This window comes from Podarcis filfolensis, assembly GCF_964270895.1.
Source record: "Podarcis filfolensis genome assembly, chromosome: 9".
In the NCBI taxonomy this organism is placed as follows: domain Eukaryota; kingdom Metazoa; phylum Chordata; class Lepidosauria; order Squamata; family Lacertidae; genus Podarcis; species Podarcis filfolensis.
Genome location: NC_139610.1, coordinates 13,799,102 through 13,821,688, shown reverse-complemented (window position 1 = coordinate 13,821,688; position 22,587 = coordinate 13,799,102).

Here is a 22,587-nt window from a genome sequence, read left to right as displayed (position 1 = left end):
ATCTGCTCTGAACATTCAATCTCTGCCATATTCCCCAAAAGCAAATCCCCAGTTTGTGAAAGTAGCTCAGATATTCTTCAGCTAATCCAATGCAAGACAGTGGGGCACTCATCAACATTTAAGATAATCATTGGCAGCTTGAAATAGGCCCTCAGGCTAATTTGTAATCTAACTGGTATGATATTAATGATGTTGATACTAATAAACCTAATAACTATGTTGAGTTTCCTTTTTTTTTTAACAGTCAAGCAGTATAAAACTTTTGTTAAAAAGTAAGTAATATAATTGGGACACAGGTGGCACTGTGGGTTAAACCACTGAGCCTAGGGCTTGCCGATTGAAAGGTCAGCGGTTCGTATCCCCACGACGGGGTGAGCTCCTGTTGCTCGGTCCCTGCTCCTGTCCACCTAGCAGTTCGAAAGCATGTCAAAGTGCAAGTAGATAAATAGGTACCACTCCAGCGGGAAGGTAAACGGCATTTCTGTGCGCTGCTCTGGTTTGCCAGAAGCGGCTTAGTCATGCTGGCCACAGCTGTACGCTGGCTCCCTCGGCCAATAAAGCGAGATGAGCGCCGCAACCCCAGAGTCGGCCACAACTGGACCTAATGGTCAGGGGTCCCTTTACCTTTACTAAGTAATATATAGCTACAGCATATTGGGTGGGGGGAAGGTGACAAACCTCAAAGAGTTCTCACTAATGGTTCCTCATCTTCCTGGAAAAAAGTGGCAGGTGGGGTGCCACAGGGTTCTGTTCAACATCTCTATAAATGGGTTGGATGAAGGAACTGAGGAGATGCTCATCAAATTAGCAGGTGACACCAAACTGGGAGGGGTAGCTAATGCCACAGAAGACAGAATCGAGATTCAAAGTGACCATAAGAGATTAACAGAAATCAGCAAAATGAATTCAAAGAGGAAGAAATTTAAGATTCTGCACTTAGGCAGGAAGAACCAGCTGCACATATATAAGATGGGGGACACCCGGCTTGCTAGTAGTACACATGAAAAGGATCTAGGGGTCTTAGTACACCACCAGCTTAATATGAGTCAACAGTGTGATGCAGCAGGGGGGAAAGAGAGAGTGAATGCTCTTCTAGGCTGCATCAACAGAAGCATAGTGTCCCAATCAAGAGAAGTCCCATTCTATTCCACCTTGGTCAGACTGTGTTCAGTGGAGAGCCAGCATAATGATTAAGAGCGGTAGACTCATAATCTGGTGAACCGGGTTTGCATCCCCACTCCTCCACATGCAGCTGCTGGGTGACCTTGGGCTAGTCACACTTCTCTGAAGTCTCTCAGCCTCACTCACCTCACAGAGTGTTTGTTGTGGGGGAGGAAGGGAAAGGAGATTGTTAGCCGCTTTGAGACTCCTTAAGGGAAGTGAAAGGCAGGATATTAAGTCCAAACTCCTCCTCCTCCTCCTCCTCCTCCTCCTCCTCCTCCTCCTCCTCGTCTTCTTTGCACCACAAATTAAGGAGGAAACCGACAAGCTGGAACATGTGCAGAAGAGGGTGACCAAGATGATAAAGGGTCTGGAAACCAAGCCTTATGAGGAGTAGTTAAGGGAACTGGGTATGTTTAGCCTGGAAAAGAGGAGATATGATAACCATCTTCAAATATCTAAAGGGCTATCACATGGAGGATGGAGCAAGCTTGTTTTCTCCTGATCTGGAGGCTAGGACCCAAACTAATGGATTAAAGCTGCAAGAAAGTAGAGTCCGACCAAATAACAGGAAGCACATTCTGACTGTAAGTGCTGTTTGACAGTGGAACAGACTCCCAAGAGAGGTAGTGGACTTACTTGAAGGTTTTTAAGCAGAGGATGAATGCCCATCTGTCATGGATGATCTGGCTGAGATTCTTGCATTGCAGGGAGTTGGACTAGATTACCCTCAAAGTCCCTTCCAACTCTACAATTCTATGATTCTATATTTCTGGGATGAAGCTTCTCTGCAAGAAAGTAAAAAAGGTAAAGGTACCCCTGCCCGTACGGGCCAGTCTTGACAGACTCTAGGGTTGTGCGCTCATCTCACTCTAGAGGCCAGCGCTGTCCACAGACACTTCCGGGTCACGTGGCCAGTGTGACGAAGCTGCTCTGGCGAACCGGCACCAGAGCAGCACACGGAAACGCCGTTTACCTTCCCGCCAGTAAGCGGTCCCTATTTATCTACTTGCACCCGGGGGTGCTTTCGAACTGCTAGGTTGGCAGGCGCTGGGACCGAGCGACAGGAGTGCACCCCGCCGCGGGGATTTGAACCGCCGACCTTTCGATCGGCAAGTCCTAGGTGCTGAGGCTTTTACCCACAGCGCCACCCGTGTCCCAAGAAAGTACAAGCCTCCAACAACAACAAAAATCAAACCAGAAGATATAGGGCATTTCAAAAGTGATATTAGCACAGTTATCTCTTTAAATTTTGGTTCCATTTCTGTTTTAAATGCAGGGAATGTTACTTGGCTGGAGATAGGAAAGATAAATAAAGCCCACAGCCCCATGACTTTCTGCTTGCTTAACCATAATAATAAACTTGAAGCCATTCACTAATTACAATAAATCATGAAGCAAGACAGTCAACTGCTGTGTTACCTGTGCTGAAAGAATCACCAAAGTTGTATCTACCTGAGTAGAATATTAAAGGAAAGAAACACAACAAAATGCTAAGCCTACTGAAGGGGGGTGGCGATCCCTTCATTCAAGGTGGTCAAAAAGAAATGCATAGAAAAGTGTGTCTTCAGAAGCAAGTAACAAAACAAAGGGTGTCACTTAACATTATTCCAGCATAATCCACTTTTTCAAAAGAACTGTTCAAATCCACTACCTGGAAAATTGCTTCCTCTTGCAACTGTGCTCATCATTTAATGGCGTGTCATTATTACTATTCAGCACAGCTACGCCAAACCACAAAACAAAACATTCTGGTTGCCTCACCTCAAAAAGGATGTCGCAAAGTTGGAAACAGCTCAGAAAAGGGCACCCAAATGATCAAGGGCTGGAGCGACTCTCCTATGAATAATGGTTGAAGCATTTGGGACTTCATAGTTTAGAGAAAAGGCAACGCAAGAGGTGGCATGATAGAAGTCTGCAAAATTATTCATGGCATGGGGGGAAATGGATAGAGAAAAGTTCATCTCTTTCTTTTGTAGCACTAGAACCGTAGTGTTGACTTTATGCTGGTTTGTTTCAAATGCAGATGGCTTATGTCATGATATGACCCTTAAAATCTAACACACATGATTAGCAGCCTCCTGTGTCTTTTGCCAGGCTATGTCACTTCAGAGTACAGTGGTACCTCGGGTTATATACGCTTCAGGTTACATATGCTTCAGGTTACACACTCCGCTAACCCAGAAATAGTGCTTCAGGTTAAGAACTTTGCTTCAGGATGAGAACAGAAATCGTGCTCCGGCGGCGCGGCGGCAGCAGGAGGCCCCATTAGCTAAAGTGGTGCTTCAGGTTAAGAACAGTTTCAGGTTAAGGACGGACCTCCGGAACAAATTAAGTACTTAACCTGAGGTACCACTGTACATGTGAGGAATCAGAACTGTGCATGTGTATTTTGCTGGCCATTCAGAGCTTTTCATTTAACGTTGCCTTGGGTCCTTATAAGTCATTTAACATTCTCATTTGGGTGTGACTAGGTTTTTCCTCCCTCCCTCAGTTTGTGTGTGTGTGTGTGTGAGAGAGAGAGAGAGAGAGAGTTAGTTTACTCCATTCTGACACAATTACCTTTCTATTCCTTCCTGACCTAGTCCCACTGAGGCTAGCATCCACTGAGAAAGCTTCACTTCACTCACGGTGAGAACCTTTTTCTCCCTAATTATTTGAATGTGTACATGGAGACAGCCTCTTAATGGAGACAGCCTCCTCTTTCAAAGATGAGTCACAAATGCCTTTCACCTTTTCCACGCCACGAAGAAATAGATGTAAGAACAGGGTGGCAGGGAGGAGGTGGTTCCCATGTTATCAGGTAGCCATAGGTCAAGAATCATCACTGCACAACGGAACGTTTATTGAGGAAGGCAACTGCTGCTACTGTGTCTTTGAAAAAGCAAAACACTTGGCAATCCCTACAGTCATACTGGTGCTGAATAATAACTTATTATCCAACTCTAAACATGCTCATTTTGTCAGTTCCTCTGTGTGTGCATGAGTTTTTAAAGAAAAAGGTAATGATGAGGTATGTCAGAGTCTTGGCTTTCTGCCTAAGTGGCTTTTGCTACCTAAAGCAAAGGCAGGCAGCACTGAACTGCCTCAGAAATGGCTAAGCCTATTGTATAACCTGTCATTCAAGTTCCTTAGAGGACAAATATCCATCAGTGTACTAACAACATCATTAACTCCTGCCTCCTTTCACCATACCTGAATAACCCAAAGGCATTTTTGTCTCTCTCATGATTAAACAAGAAAGATTTTAAGCTAAAGTCACCCACTAACATTTCACGGTTCTTGCATTGTGAGACATAATGGAGTGGAGAAATATATCTAATGTTATGAGTTGCGGGGGCGGGGGGAGAGAAAGTAGGCATAACACCTGGGTCCAGCAAGTGTTAAAATATAAGCTAGGCTAGCTTCCCGTGTTGAGGTGATCGCCTGGGTGATGGGCCATTAAGTGAAACAAAGGAAAGGGGATCTGTGTGAGAGGACAAATGGGTAGGGTTCCCTCCCCAACCTCACAGTTAGTTAGAAGGACAAAGCCTGAATTTGGAGTTGAATTGCAGCAATGTGGGCCAGAAGCAGCAAAGGGGTGGGTGGGTGAGGGGGGTAGGGGAGAGGGATGCCAGATCTCTGCTTGAATCTGCCTGGGTTTATTGTTCATATGTAGGTTCCAGCTGATACTGATGAATAAGAAGCTGAAATCTTTAGTGGTCTAGAGTGCTTGGTGTGTGTTTGTGTGTGTGTGTTGTTGTTGTTGCTGCTGTTGCTGAGGTTCAGCTCCAAGGGCCTTCTGGCGGTTCCCTCACTGCGAGAAGTGAGGTTACAAGCAACCAGACAGAGGGCCTTCTTGGTAATAGAGTGCGCCCTGTGGAACACCCTCCTAGCATATATCAAGGAAATAAACAATTATCTGACTTTTAGAAGACACCTGAAGTTTTTTCCCATTCTGTTGTTTTCCTCTATTTCTTTGCACTGCTCGTTTAAGCATCTTAGATACACCTAAAATCATAATGTGTAAAGTTGGAGTGGGCCAATCTGTCTACCTCGGTTGTTCGGTTTCTCATTTTTTCCAATCTTCTTCTGTCTTATGTGAAATTTTGGCTCAGCACTAGGCAAGATCAGGCCACCCTAACTTATAACAGCAAAGGACGCTAGGAAGTGCTGACATTATAGTCCTTCACAGTCAAAATCCATTGCAGATCTCTGTTATGCCAGTGTGCACTTTAAAAAGTTAAGCCACTGAGGTCCAGCTCCGAGGGCCTTCTGGCGGTTCCCGCATTGCGAGAAGTGAGGTTACAGGGAACCAGGCAGAGGGCCTTCTCAGTAGCGCAACCCGCCCTGTGGAACACCTTCAGATGTCAAGGAAATAAGCAGCTATCCTATTTTTAAAAGACATCTGAAGGCAGACCTGTTTAGGGAAGTTTTTAATATTCATTTGCACACTTTAGTGGTTTTCTTCTTGGTCCCATTGCAATGTGACAAAATGTGACAAAAATGGAATCTCAGAACTGAATTTAGAAAAACAACAACAATAAAAAACCCATTGTTATTTCTATCTTAGACCTCACTGGGAATTATATATATGTTAAGCAGTTTTTACTGCAACCAATTACATATTGCCTTCCACAGTATTATTCTATGTCTGTCCATTCATACTGCTTTATGCTTTGTTGAGGTAGCTCGAACTGAATTCTCAGTCACTTGGTTGAATCAGTATAGCTCCTCTATAATTATTGGTTTATGAACTCTTTGCCACTCAAAAAACCCTTTGCTTTGTACAAGTTGCAAGAATTCTTTACTCTGTAAAACAGCAATGAACGCAGTTTCAATTGCAATCTTGTAAAGAGACATTGAGAAATATAAAATGTCAGTGTGCGTTATGAAATCCATAGATAAATGACTTTTTGAGTGCTGACGTTGCCTTTCAAGAGGCATGAACATTGTTAAGTTTTAAAAGTTGTCAGGCTATGTCTTACAACTGAGATAGTATGATTTGCTGGCAACACAAAGCTATGTGCTCTTTGAAGTCGGGCCCTAAACTAGATCTGGGATATGATTCTTTGATGCTGAACATAAGTCAGTGATATTGAAGTTCAAATGAATAACTAGCTTACTTTTAGCCAGGGCTGTAATGAAACCCCACATCATTTGTTTTTGCAAAGAATTTTAGTATTAGTGAAAATAACTGCACTCAATAAAGACATTACCAGGATTTCAAAGGCTGGATCTTAGGCAAGTCAATTGAAAATTCATTGCCATTTTTGTAAAAAAAGAAAAAAGAAGCTCAACAACTTTCTGGTTCTCCTTCAAAAAGCTCAACAACTCTTGGGGTGTCCTGGTTTTACTTTTTGAAATATGACAACCCTAAGCTATATTAAATATGATTTCCAGAAAGTTGTTTGAATGGAGGAAACAAGTAAATTGAATTCCGAACCAGGATGTTTTATGCAATCACTGGATGCACAGTTCTCCCTTTTAAAAGGAATCAGAACCTAATACCGTATGTTTCGCTCTATAAGACGCACCAGACCACAAGACGCACCTAGTTTTTGGAGGAGGAAAACAAGAAAAAAATAATATTCTGAATCTCAGAAGCCAGAACAGCAAGAGGGATCGCTGCGCAGTGAAAGCAGCAATCCTTCTTGCTGTTCTTGCTTCTGGGATAGCTGCGCAGCCTGCATTCACTCCATAAGACGCACACACATTTCCCCTTACTTTTTAGGAGGGGAAAAGTGAGTCTTATAGAGCAAAAAATACGGTACATGTCCACTTAATAGTGGAAATGGAAATGTGGCCTATAAAAGTGCGCTATAGCCCTGAGTTGGTGAAGGGAGCAGAGACAGACTCTTTCCTCTGTCTTTCCTTCTCAAGGTCCTACACAGTCACTCAACTTACATTTCCAGACTCTTGCTGTGTCGGCTGTTGCTCATTTGTATATACCCACGTTTGTTCTTGATCTTTTGCTTCCAGAAATGTCAAGCATGAAAATATTTTCTGCTTTCCGTGAGGTGAGTCTCACATTAGTCTAAGATGAAGGTGGGGGTAGGAGTATTACTTAATGCCAAAGCATTGCTACATAAGCACTGATACCTTTTTTAAAAATAATATATATATATATAGATGGATAATTCTGTCCATTTTCGTTCCTCCTAGTGTTTCATTTTTCCAGTCTAAATTTCATTTTTCCACATTTCCCCATCAGTTTGGGATTTATTTATTTATTTTAGGCCAAATGAAATCTCATTTAATGCATTTCCCCCCTAACATTCACATTTATGTATGCAGTTTCCCCTAATATACACAATTTCCCAAAACAATTTTCCCAATGTACATTTTTGCACGTTATTTTTGCCAACATATGCATTTGTGTACACATTTATCTTGGCTGGGCAACTGCAATGCATGATTTGGAGAAGTGCAAATTTTGAAGGATGAATGTGCTTCGTTCCATTGCATTGTTTAGGTACGTTCACCTTAAAATATGAACTGAATCAATTTTCTCCCCCCATCACCACTACCTACAGGAGAGGGAAAGAGTCCACATTGCAGGGGAAGGACCTTTTTTGAGTGGGGGAGTCCTCTTTTCCAGCTGAGATTTTGCAGGTTCCCCCAGAGCCTAGGACTTGCCGATCAGAAGGTCGGCGGTTTGAATCCCCGCAACGGGGTGAGCTCCCGTTGCTCGGTCCCTGCTCCTGCCAATGTAACAGTTTGAAAGCATGTCAAAGTGCAAGTAGATAAATAGGTACCGCTCTGGGGGGAAGGTAAACAGCGTTTCCATGTGCTGCTCTGGTTTGCCAGAAGCGGCTTAGTCATGCTGGCCACATGACCCGGAAGCTGTACTTCCTCGGCCAATAAAGCGAGATGAGCGCCGCAACCCCAGAGTCGGCTACGACTGGACCTAATGGTCAGGGGTCCCTTTACCTTTAAGCTTTCTAACAGTACTTTTCCCATCGACACCTGTAAAATAGATCAGGAGAAGAAGTTTGGCAAACGGACTAACATTTTGCATTTATTTTACTATTGTGTTCCTCTGCTCTCATTGGGGGTGGATCTGCATCAGCCCATCACCCAGTTCTATTTCCTCAGAGGAAAGAGCTCTGAAGGCAGCCCTGTTTAGGGAAGTTTTTAATGTTTGATGCTGTATTGGTTTTAATATTCGGTTGGAAGCCGCCAGAGTGGCTGGGGGGGCCCAGCCGGATGGGCAGGGTATAAATAATAAATAATAAATAACAAATTGTTATTATTATTATTATTATTATTAGCTCAAGGTCATCTCTTTCTCTGGCAGTGGGGTCTGGCACGTGAATCTGAGTGCCCAACGAGAGGAGAGCCTGGTACTCAAGGCTGCTCTCCCCATTCTTCTCCCTCTGTCTGTCTTTGCATTGCCAAACGTCCTTCTACAGTGTGGGAAGGGAAGGCCTTAATTCACTGGCACCCTAAGGCATTATGTGAATACGGGGCATTCTTGAGACATCAGCCATGGTTTGAGGTTTGGAGGTACTTGAGAGTGCCCTTAGGACCTGGCCTGGACAGCAGGATGTACACAGGTGCAGGTGGCACTGTGGTCTAAACCACTGAACCTCTTGGGCTTGCCAATCAGAAGGTCGGGAGTTTGAATCCCCGTGACGGAGTGAGCTCCCATTGCTCTGTCCCAGCTCCTGCCAACCTAGCAGTTCGAAAGCACACCAGTGCAAGTAGATAAATAGTACCTCTGTGGCAGGAAGGTAAACAGTGTTTCCGTGTGCTCTGGTTGCCATCACGGTGTTCCATTACACCAGAAGCAGCTTAGTTGTGCAGGCTACATGACCTGGAAAGCTGTCTGTGGATAAATGCCAGCTCCCTCAGCCTGAAAGAGAGATGAGCACCACAACCTCATAGTCACCTTTGACTGGACCTAACCGTTCAGAGGTCCTTTACCTTTTTTACCTTTTTACCCGAGGCTCAGTTAGCAAGGAGGGGGACACTTCCCATCTTTGGTTTGGGACAAATTCTGTGATGGCTGACATGCCCAGGGGATGAGGGATGCTTCCCTCAGAGGTAATCATCAATTATTCTACCTGCCCTTAATTTTTTAGGCTAATTGGCAGATCCTCTTATTCATTATATTTTAACAAACTAAACGTTTTTCCCACTTCATATGTTGTGTTAAATCTTCTTTCCAGGTTTTTTTTTGTGGGGGTGGATTTAGATACCTCTGGATTTTAGGAAAACCTCTAAGTGGGTTACAAGAAATATTGAAAGGGTAATTTAAAAAAATACAGTGAAAACAATTAAAAACATTTTTTAAAGTAATTAAAACGAACAGTAAAATAGATTAAAACACAACAACATCTATTTTTATGTTGAAACAATATTATATAAAATAAGATGGTTTTGAGCTGCACACCTCCTGTTGGTTGAACAGCTGGATATTACTTCTGCTGGATAAATCTCACACTGCATTCCTCTGATATCTTGCTGATGTTTTATTTCTGCCAGCTGCTTCTGCCATTAGTCTACTGGGGTCTCCATCACTGTTGATGTTTTCCATGGTGGGGTGAGTTGTAAGCTGACTCAAGCCTGGCTTGCCACTGCTAGCTAGTAAAGCTGATTCTTACAGAGGCACTAATGCTAACAGGAACAAAACATCTCCCTGTTGGTTACAGAAAAGAAAATGCAAAAGGGTAATGTAATGCTGCCAGAGAATCCATATCTTCAGGAGAGCAGACATTGAATACAGAGATTTACAGTATGAGAACACTTCACTCTGACCCCTAGTTTCCAAAGGCATGATTCAAAAGCTTATCCCCCCCCCCCGCTGAAGAAGTAGGAACATGAGGAGGTTTGGAGATCGAGGAGATCCAGTCACTTAGGGCATAAGAAAATGAAGAGTGTGAAAAGAAGAGAAGAAGGGCACCGTGGGTCATCTTCCTTGCTGAACATGGACAAAAGAGTCCAAAGAGTTTGAAAGAAAACAAAACCTTACCTTGCTTCATGGGATTGCCACTTGGAAGTCAGCATAGTTGACCTACAAAATGTATCTCCATACCTGAGCCAATCCTTCCTAGGATGCTGAGGACTGTTCACAGATAAACATTGCATTCCCTTTAATTGACCCAGTTTGAATGCATTGCTAAACCATCAACAGGCACTATTATGAATGAGCAAACCATGGTCTTATGCACTCTTCAGCCTCTCTCTTTCGCCAACATGACCACAAGGAGTAGATCTGAAGCATATACTTCTGGATTTAAACTCATTGTGGTCTCTTGTTACACTAGTCATATACTGTGGCTAGTTTAAACTACAGTTTATTGAGGAAATACAAAATAAAACCATGGTTTCTGATCTTGGCTTTTTCCAATAAACATACCGGATTTTTCGCTCTATAGGACGCACCCGACCATAGGGCGCACCTAGCTTTTAGAGGAAGAAAACAAGAAAAAAATATTCTGAATCAAATGTTGTATAAACTACTGTATTTAATAAACAACCGGTATATCAGAATCATATTACAGCCATGTAAAGTGAACAGCAGTCAACAATGGCATTAAGAACTGTCATTAACAAATGAAGAGAGACTTTAAGGTTTGAGTACTCTTCTAGTCTTCTGTGAACCCCAAGAACTCATCACTGCTAGAATCAGAATTTATGAAGCTCAGTTGCTCACAATCACTGACTTCACTTTCTTCGCTATCTTCATGTAAAATACCATTTTCGTTTCCATCCAAAGCATTGCTAATGCCACATTTTTTCCTCTCAGTCCTCTTCCTCCCCTCTCTCAGTGAACAGCCTGCCTGCTGCTCCAAAGCTTGAGGGGAAAGGGCAGGGTGCTGCAGAGCAGCATCCCCCACCCCCATTCAGCAGCCCAGGAGTGTGGGGCATGGGTGCACAGCCCTCCCGCTGCTCCAAAGCTTCCCGGGGCTGCAGGGGGAAGCCGAGGCTGCCGGCAGAGGAGCGCGGCTCCCCCACCACCACCAAAGAGCAGCCCAAGAGCATGCCGCACTCTGGCAATTTGGCTCCAGGGACCACACATTCGCTCCATAAGATGCACAGACATTTCCCCTTACTTTTTAAGAGTAAAAAAGTGCATCTTATGGAGCGAAAAATACGGTACTTTAATTTGAGCACCGTATTCAGTCTAGTTTGATTGTCATACCAAGAAGCTCTCAACCAGTGGCCAATACCCAAGCATAAGTTATTGGAACAAATGTGCAATGAAAAATATGATGGATTGTTTGGTGTCATTTAACTTCTTTGTTTAAGCTCCTAGGTTAGGTTTGGTGTTGTTGTTTTTTACAGCTATACACCATGATCTTCCAGGGTTCCACTGTATGAGGAGTTCTCAGCAAAGAAGTTTATCTTTTTGTAAACCACTTTGAGGTTTACAACAATCAAGTGGTATATAAGTTTTATGAAATAAATAAATGCCTAACGTATGGAAGGCAATAAAGTGGGTGGCAAGGACATGCTGTGCCTCTTGCATGTTGTGTGTGTATGGGGGGAATGTCTGAATAGATCTGCTGTCCCCTCTCATTGGGAAACCAGAGATGGTTATTCTGTGAGCCCTGCAGACTTGAGAGCTGCGTTCCAGGGTCTCTAAATTCTATCACTGCATTTGCTTCTTCTGCTCCTGTGAACTCAGTGGCACTGATTATTGGAGCACCTGCAGCCAGCTTCCAGTCTATTGCCTGGCCTTGTTAGGTTCACCTGCCTGCAAGTGCTATGGCGGTCTGGCACATACTGCTCTTAAAAGAGCACCCCACAAAGGGGGCCCACCTCTCAAATCCTTCATCCACTTACTTTTGCTTGCCTTTTGTAAGTCTTACCGGATGTGGACACTCTGTAGAGACCCAGGGAAATAAATGTGCCCCCAAATTCTCAAGCACGACCTACAATTTAGATTACATTTTCCCATGATGATTATGAAGTCTCCCCCTGGAGCCTGAACAAGCATTCACTCCTCCCTTATGCCTGCATACTAGGGCCCTGGCAGTGGGAGCAAAATCTCCTTATTAAGCAAAGTTTTAAAACCCAGGATTATTGAAAACACATGCAAAAACATTAGACCATTAAGCTTCTTTTGATTTAGCCATCTGCCTTACGGTATAAGCTATGAGCATCATAACCCAATCACAGTTTTATTCCTCAGTTTAAAGAATAGCAAAAGTTGCAAATGATTACACTTTGAGAAACATTTGCTGTAAATGAATCCTAAAAGCAATTTGTATTGCTGTGAATATTTAATGTTCATGCAGTATTAAAATTAGTAATTAATATTTACAACATATATACCATATTTTTCTGTGTATAACACGCCTCCGTGTAGAACACGACCCCTATATTTTGGGACTCCAAATAAAGAAATCCCCCATATGCACTTTCCGTGTATAAGACAACCCCCAATTTTACACTTGAAAGAATAGGGGGGAAATATAGTCTTATACATGGGGAAATACAGTATATAGAAATCATAGTAGATATAAAAGCACTACTACTTGGAAATGTAGCCTAGACCTAATTCATAGGTAATCTGGAATTACTAAAGAACCAGTTCACACAAGCCCCTTTCATACATTACTCATATGGGAAGAAGCACAATCAAATGTAGTGGAACCCAGCATGCCTCAAATACATGCCCTGGTGTCTATATGTTACTTGTGAACATCTGCAGGGGAAACGTCTGGGCCCACAGATTTCTATATGTTTAAACTTTCCCAGGACCTATAAGTATTGGAAATGTAAAGAGAAAGAAGGTCTTTCTCTTTTTTTACCATATGTGGTGGTCTTGTAGTACGGTTAAAGCTTTTTGGGAAATGATATATAATGAATTGCAAAGGATGTTTAAAATGATGTTTGTTAAAACAAAAACAAAAAACCAGAAGCATTTCTTTTGGGAATTATAGGGACAGAACTACCTAAACTTTATAGAAACTTATTCATGTATGTTACTACAGCAGCAAGAATGTTACTTGCCCCAAAATGGAAAGAAGCAGAAGTCCCAGCAAAGGAAGAATGGATACAGAAACTTATGGAATATGCAGAAATGGCAAAACTTACCGGAAGAATAAGAAATCAAGACAGCAAACTTTTTTATAAAATAATGGAAAGTTGTTTATTGAATATTTACAGATAAATTGTAAACAGATAAGAACATTGGCAGATAAGAGTATATATTTAAAGTAGATGTTTAAATGAGCAAATTAAGTTAATTTGGATATGCAGAAGATATTAAAAATAAATTGAAGGAACCACAGAAAGAGGGGGAAGGAAGTCAAGTTTTGAAATGTTAAAATGATTGTAAAATTAGTGAAATATATAAACCTGAAAGGCATAAATATTTTTTTTAAAACATTCCCAGGAATGATATTGCAGGGTTCTGTGCCCATGGAAGCCTATGTGCACAGGTTTCCTCCTCTAGGTGCCCATGTTCAATTTGTAGACGTTTGGGGTGGGAGGAGTCAGATGGAGAGCCATCAGCTTGGGCCTGTTGCCCCTTGATAATGTGCACACTCGTGTGGTGGAAGCTACAACCACACAGAGATCAACTTGGTGGTTGAGGAATTTCAAGGAAACTCCCAATCATTCCAATGTGTCTACCAGGATATATCAGGAGAGCTCCACACCACACTTCCCTTGATACAAGAACTAGCAAGGAAACAAAAATACGAATAACGAACGCAGGGCCGAACTAGAATCTATCCATAAACACAATTTACATTGAACTTATGAATGTAAGAAGTACATTTTACTGCCTTAGGTCTTAGTCAGAATTCATAAGTAGCCTGGGATGAGACATAGACAGAAATAGCATGTGCTTAAGGCCAAGCTGTCAGATATACTCGACTGTAGCGTGTGATTGGAAAGATGGCTTCTTTACACCATCTTCTCTTGTCACAGCTGTGAGAAGACCACATATGGCTGACCCTGTTCTTCTTTCTGTTAGGCAGAGCAGAGGCAAACTTCCTTCATTTGTTTAGATGATGAAAATGAAGAATGTGCTTTTAAGAAGAAGGGGGAAAAACTGTGTACACTAAATGGGAGAAGATTGCACACATGTTTGTTCAATTGGAATACTTCAGTTTTCTTGCAGTGTCTTTCTAAAATGTCTGAAAAACATTCACAATCCACATTTTCACCAACATTGGTCCCCAGTGTGAATTTAGCAGTGTATTCTTCAACAACGAAGCCTTTCTTTGTGTTCCTTCCTTCTCTGAAGTGAGATTAATTGGGAAAAGAACAATTAATCAGGAAAAAAACCTCAGAACTTTTCTGTTGTAGCTCTCATTCTTTCAGACATTTGTCTAGAGCTACTTTCTTTTCCTCATTCTACTAAGAAGTCTTCTTCTTGTTGTTTATTTTTACTGTTCTCAGCTGCTGATCTTGATTTGGGGGTTATTCTTTTATCTTACTTTTCATGAACGGCTGCAAATAGCCAGTAAGATTTGCAGACCCATATTTGAGTGGTGAGCTGGAGTGGTTTCTCTGAGTTTTTCCAGAGAAAGCTCAATTCAGGAAGACTGCTCACTGTGGGATCCATGAGAGGCAGTCAAGTACAACATTCCTTGTAATGCTAGAGAATACATGCGAGGGAATGTTTGATCCAGCCAGCTGAAACTTCCTGTTCCTCCTGGCTGGAGCATTCTTCCTTCTGCATGTGATAGAAGGTGGGCATGACCTAACCTGTCCAGGTAACAAAAGGACGGGTCACGCAGCACACCTCCCTCTTTTGACTTCCTTCTTCTTTTGACCAGCTTCTAGTTAGGACTGTTCTGCTAGCTCTCAGCTAGCAGAAGCACTGGGATTATTCCTCCATATGGGGTAGAGCCACATGTACATATTTGTAACAAAGTCTGCCTTCAGGAATCCAACTGTGAACTGATGTGAGTAAACTTCTTTTATTGACTTTGAATAAGATTGTCATTTCTTTATTCTTTTAAGAGGGATTTAAGGGAACCTACCAGGAACATACAATTCAATCTGAGATTGAATTGTATAATTGTGAGAGGCTCACACGAACCTGCAGCCAGCTATCTGCTGTGCATATAAAAGGGGGAATGTAACTCTGCTACATAAAGGAACTTGCTAGCGCAAGTTAGGAAGGATATTAATAAACTATATATCCTCTCCTGCCACCCTGAACATTCCCATACTCACTGCTGATAGCAACAGCAGTTCTTCATTTTCCTCTTCCCCACATGCACCATAATTGTCAGAGAGAGTAGTATTCATTTTTCCCTAGCACAGTCCTTGCTGTTTCCTTTCCCCCAGACTACCTATTTGTGGCATTTTTCTGGGGCATTTTAGAGGGGGAAATGGTTGCCAATATCCCTGCCAAGACAAAATGCATTGCCATCCTATTTGTGAGTGACAAAATTGTGTAGGGAATGTACAGAACATTCTCAGGAGTGTGTGTGTGGATTCTCTGACAGTTTCAGGATGACCATAACAGAAAACATCTCAGAAAGTTATCTTCCAAGAAATGTTGGCTTAGTTAAATAAATGAATGAAAATGAATTGCTAGGTTAGATTGGTGTATAAAGAAAGCAGTGGGCTAAGTGAGGAGGCATGGAAGGAGCAGAGGCCAAACCAATAGCTTCCTTCGATAACACTAAATAAATAAATAAAATCACATCCACATCTGTACCACTTTATTAAGAGGAAATAATTTGAAGGGGTCAGTTCACTGGTGTTTTTGGGGTGGGTTTTTTGTTTTTGTTTTAGTGGGTTGAAATTCTTGAACAGGGAACCAAGAAGAAAAACTTCAAACATTCATCATAAAATCATTCTCTGGTAAATTTTGATCCAGCCCCTATAACATTCCTCTCATCTCTGTTGCTGACAATATATGGAATAAGTGGTTGTGTCACGCCAGAGATCATAATTGCTAACTTCCAAAAATAAATAACTGACTTGGGATTACTACATGGCTCATTTACTATACTGCTGTGCTCTTGCATATTTCCATTACTATCAGGTGCCAATATGACTAATGCGTTATTGCGAATTTCTTCAGTGCTAAAGTAGCTAAAAAAAAAAGTGACAAAGCATGTCGTGCTTCTGATGAAGACATAAACTGCAATCCTTCTCCTTCCACCTCTTTGCCCATACAGACAGGAAGTTCTGCCATCCACCTTCCAACCGTACATCCAGTATATTAAGGAGATAAACTGGGCCCATTTGCCCCTGCCCCCAATGTCATATGCCCCACCAGGCCTGCCCAAAATATCCACATGTTTAATGTGGCATTTGCAAAAGGAACCAGTGCACAAACAGATCTCCACCACAACAGAAACCTCAATCACGCAAGGTTCTTGATTAGATGGAGAACCTATATATATACAGCATAGGTGATATGGCAAGTTTTCTTTCAAGCACTGCACTGAACAGGCGACTATCAAAATAGGGGGTGATGGGCACAGTCTTGCTCTCCTCCTTGCATCGGATGTGCACATGGGTCATTGAATGTACTGAGGGAAATAACTTCCCTCAGGTGTCAGCAAGAACCCTTCCTCTCTACTGCTACTGCCATCTTGTGTGAGCGACTCTCATACTCCATTACGATCAGGAAATTCACCTAAAATGAAGAAGGCTGCTCTGTGCTGAAGGTTTTTGTAAACTTTCATCTCCTTGGTCCTCAATATGCAAGCGATTTTCGGATGAAGCAGGAATTCAGCTGCATATGGAGCCTACAGATTCATCACCTGGGAAAACAGGCAAACTAATGCCAGTGTACTGGAAGAAGCAAAGATCACCAGTGTCAAAGCAATGATTCTTCAACATCAGCTTTGTTGGACTGGTCATGTTGTGCAGATGCCTGATTATCGTATTCCAAAGCAACTTCTCTATACCAAACTTTAAAATGGAAAGCGTAATGCTGGTGGGCAACGAAACTGGTTTAATGACTCTCTCAAGGCAAATCTTTAAAAAGTAGTATAAACACTGACAACTGGGAAACACTGGCCTGGGAGCGCTCCAATCGGAGAACAGCCTTTACCGAAGGTGTCATGGGCTTTGAAGACACTCGAACTCAGGATGAAAGGGAGGAATGAGCTAAGATGAAGGCATGCTTGGCAAACCCTCACCATCATCAACTCCTGCCTGGAAACCTATGTCCCCACTGGGGAAGGAGGTGTGGATCCAGAATTGGCCTCCACAGTCACTTACGGACTCACTTTTAAAACCGTCTTTATGGAAGACAATCTTATTTGGCAATAACTGATCGCCAAAGAAGCAGACCTACTGATCTTCTATGTCAGGCTCAGCTCACAGTAAAATGACTGCCTGCAGTGGCAGTAGGTCATCCAGAACAGCAGCAAAATAGAGATGGAGGAAGAAGATTCACCCCCCCCCCCAATCTGCTGCCCTTGGAGATACACGTGTAGAATTAATATTAGAGAACAACAACTACCAGACTTTTAGAAGACATCTGAAGGAAGCCCTGTTTAGGGAAGCTTGTAATGTTTGATGCATTACTGTATTTTAATATTTTGTTGGAAACTGCCCAGAGTGGCTGGGGAAGCCCAGCCATATGTGTGGGATATAAATAATAAATTATTATTAATAATATTATCATCATCATCAGGCTCAGGAAGAACATTAACCCCCCGCTCCTGCTTCCCATGAAGAACTTTATTGTAGAGATCAATATGATCCAGAATATGCAGTACTGGCATTACAGAAACTCTCTATTTAGGGCAATATTTACTTTTTTAAAAATGAAGAAGATGGCAGGCCATTCACTGAGCCTAATTTGTATATATTTTTTCAACTTGCAAATTGGATAACTTCTTTTTAATGGCTGTTATTCCAAGCAGACTCTTAATGATTGAAGAAATATTCCTAACTCCGGTCACACACAGCTGTATGATTGTATAAAGGAGAAAGAAGGCAATTTCTGACAGATAAGATGAGTGATTACATTTTAAGTAATGTAATGTGTTGCTATCTTCTTGTCTCAAGGGCAGAATATTCATTTTGTAATTGATGCCGCTGTTTCCAACTCTTTGGCCATATTTAACCTTTCTTTATACCATGACTTGTGCAATGAAATCTTGAGAAGGAAATAAAATTGTGAGCAGCTTTGATGACATTTCATTTAGGAACATGTTAACATTTGGGTCATGTGTTATCTCCAGATCATACCAGAAATCAATGGCTCTTTGCCTTCCCAAACACAGCAAGTCCAAAAGTGAATTACTTACCTTCTTCCAAAACATCCCTATCTATGATCACCCTCCATATCCTTTGAAATACTCAGTGCCACCATCTGCAATATAGGCCAGGCCAGGCATCCCCAACCTTCGGCCCTCCAGATGTTTTGAACTACAATTCCCATCATCCCTGACCACTGGTCCTGTTAGCTAGGGATCATGGGAGTTGTAGGCCAAAACATTTGGAGGGCTGCAGGTTGGGGATGCCTGGACCAGGCCCACAGCTGTTGATTTACCTTTGATTTCCCTGTCTTATTTGCTTCATACATTTAATCTTTGGTCACATCCACAACATAAATTTAAAGCACTCTTATATTACTTTCATAGTCATGGCTTCCTCTGAAGAAGCCAGGGAACTACAGTTTGTTAAGAGCATTGGTAATTATAGATTTGTGATTTGTCTCCTACCAACTCTCGGTATTCTTAACAACTATAGTTCCCAGAATTCTTTGGGGGGAGCCATGACTGTTAAAGTGCTTTAAGAGTGCTTTAAATGTGGCTGTGACCTTTCTGCAAGTCATATAGCTTCTCCCTTTCAAAAACTGCAAAACCCCACCCATGGTTCTTCCACTAAAATTCTGACTCACCCGTCTCCTACCTTGACTTGCAAGCTTTCTCTCCTTAGTCTTCCTCAGTGACATCTTATTTGCCTCACTTTTGTGTATTCTGCTGCCAAAACAATAATCTGTCTTGTCACTCAGACCATGTGATCGCTTACATCAGTATCCAATATCCAATACATATTCCATCTACTTTCCTTTAATCATCTTCATTCCTCATTACTGACTTCCAAAAGACAGCTCCTCCCAATCTCCCTTGCTCCACCCCATAGATGGAACATATCACACACACACCCCATTGGATTTATCTGCAGTTGACTATACTTGATGATCAACGGCTGACTGTATAAATTGATTCAACTAAAAGGTATTGGCTGTATTCAACTAACTTTTGCTCAGGGTAAACACAATGAAATTTATGACCATAACTATATTAGCTACATTGATTTGAATGGATCTACTTTGTGTAAAAGCTTCAACTCACTGAGCTGATATGAAATGGAATGAAAGGCCTGTCATCTGTCATGACCCATTCTACAAGTATGTCAAACTCTTGATGTTGCAATGACTGTGGGCTACTTTATACATGTATATGTATATGATTGTCACTTAATATACATTCACAGCTGAGCATGTAGATTGACTCTGAACTGGAAAGCATAATTGCTGAGGCAATCTACACATGCAAATCATCACTTATTGCTGCACTCATCGATTGATGAGCATGTAAGTATGAAGAAATCCAAAGGGTGAACCAATGTATATATTTAACAAATGTATACCTCATCCATCAGTAGAAACTCTCCATTCTCATAATCTCCCTGACACAAACTCCTTTTTTGATATAAAATGGAACTCATTGATGAAGCAATCATATTAGAAAAGTTAATACACACAGGCAATCAATGTCCCCATGCATTTTTCATGTAGTAATTTGCAGTAGTATTTCAATTATTTGACACCACTCCCATACTTCTGCATTTTAGTATACTCTCTGTTGACAAACCCTCCAAACTGAAGTTTTAGTTTGGTCTGGTAAGGTTTTCAGTCTAATAGGCAAGTGAGTCATATTCCCCAAAGTGGCAATCTCTGTGGAGCAACTACAAAACACCAACCTAAGCAAAAGGTTCCAGCTCATTACGAATCTATTTAATATAAACATCCAGGAAAGCAAAATGCTATGCAGTGCCTATTTACATTTACTTGTCTGTTATTGTTCATTCATGCTCAGCCCCTGTGTTATTACCAGATGGCACCTCTTCCTCTCTGCAGGAATCACAATACAGTCTTAGAAGCATATCCCTTCTTCTCAATATATATTTTTCATTGTTGTGTGTGGGTGGATAGGAGGGAAGGAATGAAGAAAATAGCAACTTCCTGTTTATAAAATGAAGCCTGTTTTTGGCAAGTGGGAATCTCAAACCCCCCGTTCCACCTTGAGGCTTCGGACACTTTAAAGTAAACTGCATGCTAAAAGAAAAAAGAGTATTTTCATATAAGGCAAATTAAAGTTTACTCTTTGTTTATCAAGATGACTGAAGGGTTTATGGGAGTACCTTAACCCTTTCCCCCACAAAGTTGCTAGACAGCTGACAGTTCCTAAATTACCACCGGGATGAAATTTACGGCATGTAATGCTCTAAGAGAAAACATTATGAAAATGATATATAGGTGGTACATAACCCCAGTCAAGCTTGCAAAGATTTACCATTTGCCTGATAATAAATGTTGGAAATGTAAAGAAAAGGAAGGTACATTCTTTCACCTTTGGTGGACGTGCCCGAAGATTAAGGCATTCTGGGAAATGATCTATAATGAACTTAAAAAGGTATTTAAATATACTTTCCCTAAGAAACCAGAGGCCTTTCTCTTGGGTATTGTCGGACAGGGGGTGTTAAAGACGGATATAACTTTCTTTTTGTACGTTACAACAGCAGCTAGAATACTTATTGCGAAGTACTGGAAGACACAAGAACTACCCACACTGGAAGAATGGCAGATGAAGGTGATAGACTACATGGGCCTGGCAGAAATGACGAGCAGAATCCGAAACCAGGGAAGAGAAGCAGCGCAAGAAGAATGGAAAAAGTTCAAGGACTATTTAAAGAAATATTACAAAATTAATGAAAGTTAGAATGATGTTGGATTGGAAAGTAAATGGTTACTATTAGTAAGGGTTAAGACAAGGAGAATAAGGAAGACTAGATTAAATTTAAATTAAAATAAGGGAAGATTTGCTGAGCAATTGATAAGAATTTGGAATACAGAAAAGGGAGGCATGAGGAAGTCGGGGAAGAAAGGTATAAGAAATTAAGATTCGAAATGGTACATGTTTTTTTTTTTTGTCTGTTTATGTATTTGTTATATGTTTTGTTGTTGTTATAAAAACCTTTAATAAAAAATCATTAAAAAAAAAAAAAGACAGTTCCTAAATTAAGGGTAGGGAGAATTTCTTTTTCATTTGAGAGTAAGATTTTCTTAAGGGTGAGCATGTTTTGAGGGCTGCATCATCACTACATTCTGTTTTAGGGGGAGAGAGAGAGAGAGAGAGAGAGAGAGAGAGAGAGAGGGAAATGACTCTGACCCCACCCACCACTGACAAGCAGTTCTCAAAATATATAACCCTCTTAAAAATCTTAAGAGAGAAAGTGGGGTGGCAGTAGCAATTGTTGCTTATGAGAGAATTTTAACAATTCCAAGCATACAATCTGAACTTGCAGCTTATCAAGGTCTTCAACAATCCTTTGACCTAGTTTGAAGTTTTGGAATATCAGTAGGAAAGCAAAAGTTGTTACTTGTAGGAAAACTGAATAATAAGGAATGGGTGGTGGTGGCTGCAGTAGTGATGATGATAATGATGATAATACCCAGCCCATCTGGCTGGGTTTCCCCAGCCACTCTGGGTGGCTTACAGCACATACGAAATGTAAAACTTCAGACATCAAAAATTTCCTGATAGTAGTGATGTTAAGTTGAAATTCTCTCACTCTTCCCATTCCTTACCTTTCCCCCATGTTATCTCAATACTGAGTCAGAACTTCCAGTTCCCACACTTGAATGCATACTCAAGCTTCCTGAATCTCCATCTATCCACACCCACTCCATCTATCCATACCCACAATCCATTTACACCCACACTTCCATTCACACACCCCATCTAGTCATTCACACACACAGACACCTGTTCAGTCACACAAACACCTCGGTTCCCACCTGTTCCCACCTGCCATAACAGAATCCAGCATTTACCAAGTCAGTTACTATGGGGCCAGTGGAGCTGATGGATGATTCATTGTGCCACAGACCTATCACGACCCCCAATCAGAGAGTGCAGGCCCCAAGCAAAGGTTGTCGTAACCTTGCAGTGTTCTGGGCATAAACTCTTGAACAGACAAAGGAATGCTTGGCTCCATGTTCGAAGCCAAAGGACTCTTCTTAAAGTCTCTACTGTAGGAACATACAAAGGCTTAGTTGTAAAGAAGCTGTCTAGTCTGTGGGCTCTGTCCAGGGTCCTGAAGGGAAAGCTGCCAACCTCCCTTGTCTTCAGGAATCCTAGGCCTGATGAAACCTTGCCAGTCTTCTCATTCTGCTACAGACTGCTTTCTGGATTTGTACCCTCTTTACTTGCCTATGGGTTCTGCTTTGCTAGGACAGGACAACCCCATCCATCTGCACAAATACAT